The 11,280-nt window shown below is 49.9% G+C and overlaps 1 pseudogene; it reads left to right on the top strand.

Annotated features, from left to right (window-relative positions):
• The first annotated feature begins 553 nt into the window (after positions 1-553).
• On the top strand, positions 554-1,775 carry LOC123351694 (annotated as a pseudogene).
• Positions 1,776-11,280: the final 9,505 nt, after the last annotated feature.

Here is an 11,280-nt window from a genome sequence, read left to right as displayed (position 1 = left end):
CACGTCCACTTTCAGGACATGTCTGTGTTGCTTCATTCAAAGTAATCGCTGTAGGGTGGTATTGTAATTGCTGTGAAGCACCATTCCACTGGAGATCTCTGGTAGATCATTTCCCTGCAGCTCAGCTGGGGTGGAGGGAAGAGATCCAGGCATGAGCTGGCAGGTTCACTGCAGTTCATCAGCTCGTCGTGCTAGGGACAAGCTGAAATGTGTGTATGGGAATGTTCTGAAAATACAGTGTACTGAGCAGGTGGTTTGGAACTGAACTTTGGCTGTTGATTTTCGCCTCTTTAATTGAATCAAACATCCCAGAGCATCTGCTATTGCTAGAGGTTGGGTGTTTGCGTCTAGGAAAATCAGCCTGTGTTAAACTTTATTACAACCTCATACGGTTAAAATTGATGTAAAAATGAATCTTTCCCCCAACCAGAAGCAGGTCCTGAAGGAAAGGGGTTGATCTGATTTATCCTGATAAAAATAAATCACTGGAATTTTTCTTTTCCTTTTTCTAAGATCAGTGATAAGAACAACTGAGCCACCACCAAAGGCTGCCATGGCTGGTAGACTCTCCAAAAAGGAAATTGAAGAACTACAGGCCGTTGCTGAGAGAAGAAACCTCACGGCAGCAGCTGCTGAACTTCAGGAGAAGCTGGAATCATTAGAAAACACCCCACTGGACATCGCCATCACGGGAGAGTCAGGTGCAGGGAAATCATCCTTCATCAATGCCATCCTGGGCCTGCATGATGATGATGAAGGTGCTGCTGAGACTGGGGTGACACAAACAACGATGGAGCCAAAGGCTTATCGACACCCCAGACTCCGAAATGTAAAACTATGGGACCTGCCAGGAATTGGGACAGAGAGTTTTCAGGCAGACAAATACCTTAATCAGGTAAAATTCAACAACTATGACTTCTTCATCATCATCACCTCAGAGCGCTTCACTTCCCACCACACCACCCTGGCCCATGCCATTCACAAGCTGGGGAAGAGGTTTTACTATGTGCGCTCCAAAGTGGATAATGACTTGAAGGTTGAACAAAGGAAAAGGAATTTCAACAAGGCGAGAACCCTGCAGGAGATCAGGGAGGACTGCGCAGAGAACCTGAGAGAAGCAGGTGAGGCCTCCCCGCGGGTTTTCCTGCTCTCCAGCTGGGAACTGACTGAGTACGATTTCCAGCTCCTGCAGGAGACCCTGGAGAATGAGCTGGATGATCAGAAGAGACATGTTTTCATCCTGGCCCTGCCCAACATCTCGGCAAAGATCCTGGAGAAGAAAAAGGCCGAACTGCAGGAGCATATTTGGGAAGTGGCCGTATTGTCATGTGCTATTGGTGCTGTTCCTGTTCCAGGCCTCTCTCTCGTCTGTGATGTAGCCATCTTGGTTGTTCACATGGAGCGTTACTGCCTGGCCTTTGGCTTGGATGAAGAGTCTCTCACTAGACTGGCTCAGCAGGTTGACAAGCCTGTTGCAGAGCTGAAATCTGCTATCAAAAAGTCTCCACTGGCCTCAGCCATAACAAAAGAGTCTTAATGACTGTGCTTTCCAGATCTTTATGTGGAGCAGCGATGGTGGTGAAATTAATTCTGAATTTTGTACCAGTCCTTGGCTCCCTAGCAGGGGGAGGGATTTCTTTTGTGACCACGCGCTACATGCTGCAGAGCTTTCTGGATGAGGCTGCAGAAGTTGCTCAGAATATTCTGACCAAGGCTCTTGAACCCAGAGCTGAAGAGACCATATAACAGCACGAAGACCGCCTATACATGCCCATAGAAAACCAGACACACCTGGCCCAGCCCTGTTACAATCTCTAGACGTGAGTGAGCCCAGCAAAAACAAACTGACACCTTAAACCAACAAACTGACCAAATGAGATCAGACAGGATTCTGGTAAATCAAAAGCTTGTCCCTGCCACCAACACTATGTCAGGTTAGATAGTTTCTTTTCAGGCAAAACTAACTGGGATGGAGCTGGTCTCTAAACCAGTCTATGAATCCAGGAGAAATGTTCTGAGAAGACGACGATGCTCCAGCATCTCTGCTTGGCTCCCTCACCCTGGCCTCATGTGAAACAGAATCTGTAAGAAACCCCTGTGAAGTCTGGTACAACTGTGTCTTCAGGGCTGGATCCATGAAAAGGAGTTAGGTGTCGTTTTAACCCCCCAAGTCCAGCAAGGGGCACCTGGGCATTCAGAAAACCACCGCTCAGCCGCCACCTGACCCTGTAGGTGCCTAAAATCCCTCGACAGCTACATTTCCACCAGTAAAGCCCCAAGATGCCTACGTTTCTGCCAGTGAGCAGGGGCACAGCCGCATCGGTCTAAGCACCTGGGAACCTGCCTCACGCCGACACCCCAGAAGGTTCCATTCCCTCGTCTGTCTGGCCTGCAGGGCCTGATCCAGGAGTGTTCTCAGGACACACCTAAGCCCCCACAAAACGGATGGAGGTGGAGGTGGTTGTCAGGATTCAGGACCTGCCGCAGAGCAAGTCTCATGGTAACATAATGAGCATGGTCAGCCAGTAGCAGGCTGCCAAAATGGCTCCACAGCATGATTGGCTGGAAGAGTCAACAGAGCAGCCCTTGAGTCCAGCAACAGCAGCAGGTCAGCAGCTGCTCAGAGATAGCTCCTGCTCATTCCAAGCCTTGCTCCTGCCTTGGACCAGCCTTGCCTCACGCCAGGTAACCTGGTTCTGACCCTCGGCTCCAATTCCTGACTCCGGCTCTGACCCTGGGCTCTGGCACCTGCCCTCTGACTCCTGCCCTGAGCCTGGGCTCGGATTCCTGGCTACTGATGCCTGCTCCAACCACTGGGCCTGATCCTGCTCTAACTGCTAGGCACGGCCACCCATGTCCCAGTCACTGACAGTGGTGGTGCCTCTCTAACAGTTTAGTGCTTCAAGCGCTCTCCTGGGGTGGGAAAATCCAAGCTGAAATCCTTTCTCACATTGGGTGTGTGTCTCAATTGATGGTGTACTAGACGGCTTAGAATACTTTGGTGAAATGAAGTTAAATTGAGAAGGAAAGTCACCTAGAAGTTAGTAATGCTTTGAGCAAGACACTGTGAACATTATGCCAGGGTTTGCCGAGGGGTGATCCTGTTAGGGAAATAAAGGGGTTGCATTCGTATTGATTTTTTAAATTAGTGATAAAATTAAGAAGTAAGATAATATTTGCCATCAAGCATGTTCATGTTACCACAAATACGTGAAATACATCTGGGATCGGAGAGGCAAGAAATAAAAGGGGTTGAAACTGAAAATGTCAGATAAGAACAGTTGGTCACGGCGTTAAATAATCAGAAATGAGGCACAGGCCACGCTCAGCCACACACAGAGATCCTGCCACAACTGTAAAATAAGGAGACCAGGATGGCAGGTTTATCGAGCTGTTCCAGCCTGCCAGAGAACAACAGTTCAATTGTCCTGCAGAGTGGATTGTTCCAACAAGTTTAAAGAGCATCATAGAATGTGGCGAGACTTTGTATAAAATTCCATTTGAAAGTTAAACTGGACATTTCAGCAGCCAGCAAAGTGCCGAGGGCAAACGGCAGCTTGGCCAGCATAGGATGCAATGGTGATCGGAGTGCATTGCAAGAGGGGCCCTTGGAAAGCAATCTGTGAAAGGAGGTTGCTGAGCGGCGCTGAGCAGCAGGTGTTCACTGGCTGTCCTGAGACGGTCGTACTCTTGGCTATGGCCTAACTTGTCCTACACAACCTGATGTCACACCAGGAGTTTTGCACAAAAGTGACTGGAATTTTCAAGACTCCCATGTAAGAACTCACAAGACATGCCTGTGGCTGGATGGCAAGAAGGACACAAGTCTCATTTTGGTTGGACATTTCCAGCTTTCACCACAAGCATGGGTCACCGTTTGATTGGTCCATACCAGCCTCTCCCAGAGAAAGACCCAAGTTGAACTCACAGAAGAAAGGGGATACAATGGCCTGTCTCCTTCAGCACCTCACTTCCTGAAAGCCAAGAAAGGGAGAAGACTGGAATTTTGAGTCGGCCACTTGGGAATCCTCACTCCTGGTGACATTAAGTACCCTCAGTTAGGCACCTTTAACTCTCTCTCGCGTTCTCTCTTTTCCAGAGTTATAGCTTGTGCCCTTGTTTTGATAAAGTTTGTTGTAAAATAGCTGTGAAATAGAACAAGTTACAATTCCTAAACACTGTACATCCCTCGTAGTTAATGGCTGCACACTGCCTGTCCAGTTCTAGGTGTATACAGGCATAAAATAAGACTACGTCTGAAAGCCTCTTGAACTGCATGCAGCTTGTCATAAAAATATAGGTGTTCTTGTTAGGTGGTTAGGAGTGTTTATCAGATCCTGAATATAACTGGTGTGAGTATTGGTTAAAAGGGGTAACTACAAGAGATCCATTGGGAAGGAGACTATGGTGGGTTGGCATGTGAGGAATTGCTCAAGTTGTTTTATACATTAGCCTAGAATTGTTTTCCACTGTTAAGTCAAGCAACAGTGGAGATTTTAACTAATGGGCTTGAGTGTTTTCCTTCTGCTTTAAGGGACTCAGACAAAATTCCAAACAGTCACCTTTGCAGGATAATTATTGAATGAGGATTTTAGGTGTATACGGACAGAAAATAAGACTACGTGTGAAAGCCTCTTGAACTGCATGCAGCCTGTCATAAAAATATAGGTGTTCTTGTTAGGTGGTTAGGCGTGTTTACCAGTTTACCAGATTCTAAGCTAATATAACTGTCGTGAGTATTGGTTAAAAGAGGTAACTGCAACAGATCCACTGGGAAGGGGACCTTGGTGGATTGGCATGTGAGTACATTTTCTTAGGCAATGGTGCACCACCTTGTTACACAGGACAGCCACATAAACCTAAGCACAGCCTTGTGTGAGCCAAACAGATTCTACATAGTTTAATAAGATTTAAAGTCACCTGTATTGATTGATATTTTTAGGTCAGCTTATTTCGTATGTATTTAGCTAGAAGCAGCCTATGTAGAGCATTGTGTATTTACACACGTGTGTGAACTAAAATGATGGAAACATGATACTAAAACGCTAATGAATTGGCCGTTAGTATATTGTGCTGAAGCAGGCCCCGGGCCGTATGAAATGCTCTGGTGGGCAATGTACAGCCCAGGAGCCATAGGTTGGGCACTCTGATGCATGAGCCTGGAATTGTTTTGCATTGTGGAGTCAAGTACCACTGGAGAGTTTTACTAATGGGCTTGAGTGCTGTTCCTTCTGCTTTAAAGTCGAAGGATAATTGTTGAATAGGAATTTCGCTGCTTTCTGCTATGGATGTGTTGTGTGATTCTTAAAACCTGGATGGTTCACGTTTTTCCCGTTTCTCTCAGTCCAATCATAAACCAGTGCCACTGTGCATTCTTTTCTATTATATGCTCTTGGCTGCTGTTGATGTGGGTAGCCAATAAAACTGAAAAACCAAATCTGAGTCCTTTCCTTTCGTTAAGTAGTCAGTATCCAAAGACCCCTAAGACAGGTGATTTGGGTAATCAGCTGAGCAATTAACTTAAGGTTTTATTTGATACCTTCCTTTCTTATGTGTTCCAGGAGGGAAACACACTCTGTGCATCACCCTGACTGGCCACCAGGTGCCAGCACAGTAGGGTGCTGGTCCCAGCCGGGGGCCAGGGAATGTTACCTCACTAGTGATAATTAGTGACCAAGGGGCAGCAGGGGGTGTATTCCACACCCTGAGGCTGAGAAGGGCAGAGTCTGCTGGGCATTCCTGCACCGGCTCTGCACTCACAGACCTGCCCTGCCTCCTGTCACACGGAATTTACATGGATTCCTTTAGCTCCAGCCCTGCTGCTCGGAGCCTCTGGTCAGGCTCCTCTGCTGCTGTTCTCCACATCCAAGTGCCACCTGTGTAACCTTACAACCCACTGCAGCAGAGGTGGGCAAACTACGGCCTGCGGGACCGTCCTGCTCGGACGCTGAGTTCCCGGCCGGGGAGGCTTGTCCCGGCCCCTCCCCTGCAGTCCCCCCTCCCCTGCAGCCATGCAGGCAGCGCTCTGGGCAGGGGGGTTGTGCGCTCCTGCAGGGCACCCAGTAGCGTGTCTAGGTCTGGCCAGGCCGCGCAGCTGCCAGACATGCTGCTCTGAGTGGCATGGTAAGGGGGCGGGGAATCCCGGGGGACAGTCAGGTGGCGGTTGGATGGGGCGGAGGTGGTCAGGGGATGGGGAATGGGGGATTGGATAGGCATGGGAGTCCTGAGGAGCCTGTCAGGGGGTGGGGGTGTGGATAGGGGTCGGGGCAGTCAGGGAGCAGGGGGGTTGAATAGGGGGTGGGGTTCCAGGGGGTTGGATAAGGGGTGAGGGGGTCCCAGGAGGGGTCGGTTAGGGGTCAAGGAGCAGTGGGGTTGGATGGGTCAGTGGGTTCTGAGGGGGTTGTCGGGGGGTGGGAAGTGGGAGGAGGCAGATAGGGGGTGGGGGCCAGGCTGTTTGGGGAGGCACAGACTTCCCTACCCAGCCCTCCGTACAGTTTCACAACCCCGATGTGGCCCTCGGTCCAAAAAGTTTGCCCACCCCTGCGCTATAGCATGTGCTCCAGTGAAACACCTGCACTGCCGAGCGCCACACAAGCAGCAGGCTGCAGAAACAGGGTGTATAGGACATGCACTCAATTTTCCTGAGGGCACCTGCCAGACCCCGGCTGGCACATCCAGCCTGGAATAATATCTGGTATGAGCCATGCTCCCCAGCATTCCTCCCCTTGGAAGTCAGGGGAAATGTTCCCCTGTTAACTACTGAATTTTGGGGTCTGTATGAGGCGAAGGGTCCCCTCTTCCTTTTCTACACTGCCCAACGGCTGCACCCACTCTGCTGGTTCTTCTGCCAACTCTGTGGTTCCCAGAGCACCAGGCCCATCCAGCTGCTGTTTGTTAGCGGGAGGGGAACGTTCCTAGGGGCGTGAATTGCGGGGTTGTTGGGTTCTATCAGCTCTATTCTGTGCTCTGCTGAGAGTGTCCCAGCCCTGAGAGACGGCCTCAGATTCCTCCTCAATTGTCGTAGCCCCTCCCCTTCCACCGAGCGCACCCTCTTGTCGAGACCAAGGGCTTTGTCCTACATCAGGGGTGAGGAAACTTTTTGGATCGAGGGCCACATCTGGGTATGGAAATTGTATGGTGGGCCATGAATGCTCATGAAATTGGGCGTTGGGGTGAGGGAGAGCTCCAGCTGGGGCTGTGGTCTCTGGGGAGGGGATAGGGATGAGGGTTTGGGGGTTCAGAAGGGTGCTCCGGGCTGGAACCAAGGGGTTTGGAGGGCAGGAGGGGGATCAGGGCTGAGGCAGGGGTTTGGGGCACAGGAGGGAGTCAGGGGTGCAGGCTTCAAGTGGCACTTACTTCAAGCAGCTCCCAGAAACAGCAGCATGTCCCCCCTTCAGCTCCTACGTGGAGGAGCGGTCAGCGGCTCTGTGTGCTGCCCTGTTCACAGATGCCGCCCCTGCAACTCCCATTGGCTGTGGTTCCTGGACAATGGGAGCTGCGGGGGGCAGCACTTGGGGTGGGGGCAGTGGGTGGAGCCCCTGGCTGCCCCTACACATAGGAGCCAGAGGGGGGATGTGCCACTGCTTCTGGGATCCATGCGGAGTGGAGCAAGACCCCCGGCTGGAGCACCGGAGCGGGGCAAGCCCCAAAACCCACGTCTTAGAAGGAGATCAAGGGCCAGATTAAAACGTCTGGAAGGCCGGATGCGGCCCCCGGGCCGTAGTTTGCCCACCTCTGTCCTACATGCTCCTGTGCTCCTTTCCCAGGGTGATCTGAGGCATCTGTAAGGGCAGAGTGCTAGTCTGTGTGTCACTGGCGAACTGGGGCATCAGTCAAACAGGGCACAGTCAGGTTGTGTTGCACGGGTGGTGTGGATCTTAGCTCTTTACTTCCTGGATTTCAGAGGCCAAAATTTAGCCACTGTCTGCATTCTGGAAGGGCAGATGGTAGCTCTGGAGAACTTTAACTTGGTGCTAACAAAGATTTGGGGCTGTGGAATTGTCTTTTTTAGCATCCCTGTACAAAAATTGGTACAGATTGAACTCAGCCAAACATGTCTAAATTGGAACCCAAATGTTCCCCCTCCTCCCTTCCTATTATAACAGCCTAAATGAAAACACCTCAACACCCCAATGGCCGAGCAAAATGAGATGCAGGAGATTGTTTTTGGAGCAGGGCTTATGAATATTCTAGAGCTGGAGGTAATTAAGACTATGTTAAGTTTCTTGGCACAACTGCGAGATAGTCTCATTCCCAAGCAGGCAGAGGCAACTGTGGGTTTGGTACAAATAGCTCCGGGAAACCTAAAAGCACCATGGAATATGTGGCAGTGGCTGAACACCACCTCCTGGCTGCTGTATAAACAACAAATAGAATTAGGGACTAAAACTGCCTTGGCCATGGGATGTACTGAGCTGCAAATTCTTAGTTTAGCATCGCTGGAGCACCAAATGTTTTGGGTAATATCTGGGAACGTTCAGGCATCTTTTGAAACAACAGACGAGGTCCTTGTTCGACACCCACAGACATGAATGGGTGCAATATGTTTCCAGCATGGTTAAGCCTGATTTGTTATTAGGTGAAATGCTTGTTAAAATTGCTCACCAAGGGTCTGTGGAAACACAAATATGGAAAGTGAGCCCGCTCCCAAAATTGACCATGGGATCCTTTTGGCTCCCCTGGGTTATGGGATAAGTGGGCTGGGAAAGAGGAGAAATTAGTGGACATCCGAGGGTGTATGGAGTGGAGCCCCCAGAAATGGGTGTGCTTGTCCCCTACCTGCACTACAGAACCATATAGCAGAGATACCTCATTGGAAACGTGTATGGGACGAACTAGAGAATGTGACGCGTGTTTTGTACAATGGACAACGTGTCTGTGTTACAACCTGGAAAACAGTATTTTGGGAGGATGCAAGTGTCAGCCAACCCCCAGTGGATGAATGTGGATGTAATGCCCGTGTATTATACACTAGCAATCACACGTACTATTTACCAAAAATGGAAAGAGCACAGAGCACGATAACTGCTACCCTGGTTAATTTCTCTGTTACCCTTGGTCCTGATTGGCAAGATCTAACTGATCACTTGTGGTCAGAAACCGAGGTGACTCAGTTTTTACAACAAACACGAGGGACGTAGGGAAGCATGTGTCATGGACTCATAGATCGTGCCCACTCTTGGCCCCATGCGGTCCGTGGGGGGGTGCCCCTTTCAGTGTGACAGCCCTTCACGGGGGTCCACTCTCTCTCGGGGTCAGGCCCCTCCACCTCCCGGAGCCGCACCTCTCTGAGCCTTAGCATGTCTGGCTCTCGCACCGTGGGCCCAATCAGGGAGTCTACTCGCTCTGGACCCCCCAGAGTCTCCACCCCCCAAAGGGGTTGATGCCCCCTGTTCTCTAGCCCGGAGCGACTCTCAGCCAGCGTAACACAGGAGGGTTTATTGAGGGCTAAACACAGCACAGGAAACTCTCAGGACCTCAGGCCTGGCTTCCCTCAGCCCAGCACATCCCAGTCTCCCTGCATCCAGGTGGGCCCTGCCTGCTCCCCCTCTCCAGCCCAGAGCCCCCCGGTTCCCAGCTGGGCCTCCGATATTCCCGGCCCCAACCCCCTCCCTGTCCATTGTCTTCTCTCCAGGTAAACAGGGTCGTAAACAGGGTGGCCTGGGCCTCCTCTCCTCTAAGCCCCCCTCTGGCTGGAACCGGCTGGTCAGGTCACCGGGGTCCTCTCCCCACAGCCCATTGTCCCCCACTGGCCAGAACTGGCTGCGACTCCTGAGCTGGGTCTCCAGGTCACCAGTCGCTGGGGTCTCCATCCTCCAGGCCATCGCCCGGGGTCCCAAGTTCCCTCTCCAGTCCTCTGTACCAACAAACTCCCTCTCCCCTCACCTCGTTAAACCAGTAAATCCGGGGACACTGAGTCCCCCTCCCTCTGCATGCAACCCCCTGGAAAACATGAAAAAAAAACCAAGAAAACTCCCCACTTCGTCACAGCGTGTCATTCAAATATCACATGCCAATGGAGACATGCTAAAAATTGCTAGGTCTCAAAAAGACCTGACAGCTTATCCACGTTTTTACAGTCTGGTCCCCGACTTCTAAGGGCATATTGTCTATTATGTTTCACCCATTACTAGTTGTGTTAATATTCTCCTGTGTTTGCTTGCTAGGAATGTGTTGTATGTGCTGTTGGACAAAAAGGATATTCGTTAAAATTAAAACCACACGCTCAAATGGCCTCTCCGTATATTGCTGTATAAATAGTTGTATAAAATAGGACCCACTCAAGAATTGTTCTTGAGGGGTCAAAGGGGACAGGTAGTAGTAGGTTTTTATGTTTCCATTTTACGTAATTTAGAATGAAGAATAATGAGATAATAATGTAGCATGTATTAAACGTATTGGTGTATGATTTGATCATATCCTGCCAGACACCCTTGTTGAATAGCAGAAAGGAATGGCCTAATGGGGCACTGGTAGAGATGCATCAGCCAGAATCTGTGTCTGGGCTGATTTCAAGTCAGTAACAGACCTTTTAGGGTCACCACTTTGTTGTAGGTTTAGCATTTTAAAATAAGTAAGAGAATGATGTGATTGTTTTCTCTTGCATTGCAATTTGATGTTCTTGTTCAAACGTTCTGTGTAAATCAATTCTGTTTTGTGTGTGAATGAGGAATGTGTGTGTTAGAAGGTAAGTGTGAAGGCCATAACCCAACCAGATGTTCTAGGGAGGAACCGAGGACAGACGCAAGGGCACCAGAAAATTACCACATGCCCCTATTAAAATGTCCAAAAAAAGGGAATTTAACAACCCTAAAATAAAACAAGCACCTATCAATGGGGACAGAATAGCTGTAATCAAAACCAGCCTGGGGTAACTCCCTAAAAAACTTAATAAACCCCCCCCAAAAAAACAAGCACTCATCAAACAACAATTGATTACAGCAGGACGGTGCAAAACTCATTGGTCCCAATGAAGGAAAATCTCTATATAAACAGGGGGCCTTGATTGAAACTTTGGGTTCCTCCTGCCAAGGCTTCCCCGGAGCATCGTGTCATGACCAATGGAACCCGGCTCCTCCCAAGCCGTGATCAACCTAGCTGTCCACGAGATTGATCCAGACTCTGGACTGGTAACTATAACATCGACTGGCGGGACAGTGTGTGTGTGTGTGTGATTGAATGCCTATGCTAATTGTTGTGTTTCCAATAAATGCGGTGTATGGCCTTTTCCCCTGAAAAAGGTCCCGTGTGCTTCTTAGAAGGATAACCTGGCCAGGATGC

This window comes from Mauremys mutica, chromosome 17, assembly GCF_020497125.1.
Source record: "Mauremys mutica isolate MM-2020 ecotype Southern chromosome 17, ASM2049712v1, whole genome shotgun sequence".
Lineage (NCBI taxonomy): Eukaryota > Metazoa > Chordata > Testudines > Geoemydidae > Mauremys > Mauremys mutica.
The sequence above is the reverse complement of the archived record's forward strand: the minus strand, read 5'-3'. Positions and strand labels throughout refer to the sequence as shown.